Raw genomic sequence first — 396 nt, forward strand, 5'->3', positions numbered from 1 at the left:
GCCCCAGCAGCAGCGCGGAGCGGGCCTCCCCCCTTCCTCCCTTCCCGCTGCCGTTTCCCGCGGAGCGGAGCGGTGCCGCGGGGCGGAGCTGCCGGGGGCGGTACGTAGCGGGCGGGGCTGTCTGAGCCGGGCAGCTACGGCAGCTCCGAGCGCTTTGGATAAACCGGTGCCGGCGAGTGTTGGAAGCGTGGGTACTGCAGGCGTTTTGGAAACTGTATGTGCTTAACAGACTATCTACAGCAGCTGTGAAGCAAGTTAAAATCTGATTAAGCTTTTAAAGCACTTTATAACTGCTGCCTTTCATGCAAGCATTTCTGAATTGCTTTACAAAAGACTCTTAAGCCTGCTTGCCTTAACGAGTAAAGGTAAGGTATGGCTAAAATTACTTGATAGTAG

This window comes from Pterocles gutturalis, unplaced genomic scaffold, assembly GCF_000699245.1.
Source record: "Pterocles gutturalis isolate BGI_N339 unplaced genomic scaffold, ASM69924v1 scaffold20202, whole genome shotgun sequence".
Lineage (NCBI taxonomy): Eukaryota > Metazoa > Chordata > Aves > Pterocliformes > Pteroclidae > Pterocles > Pterocles gutturalis.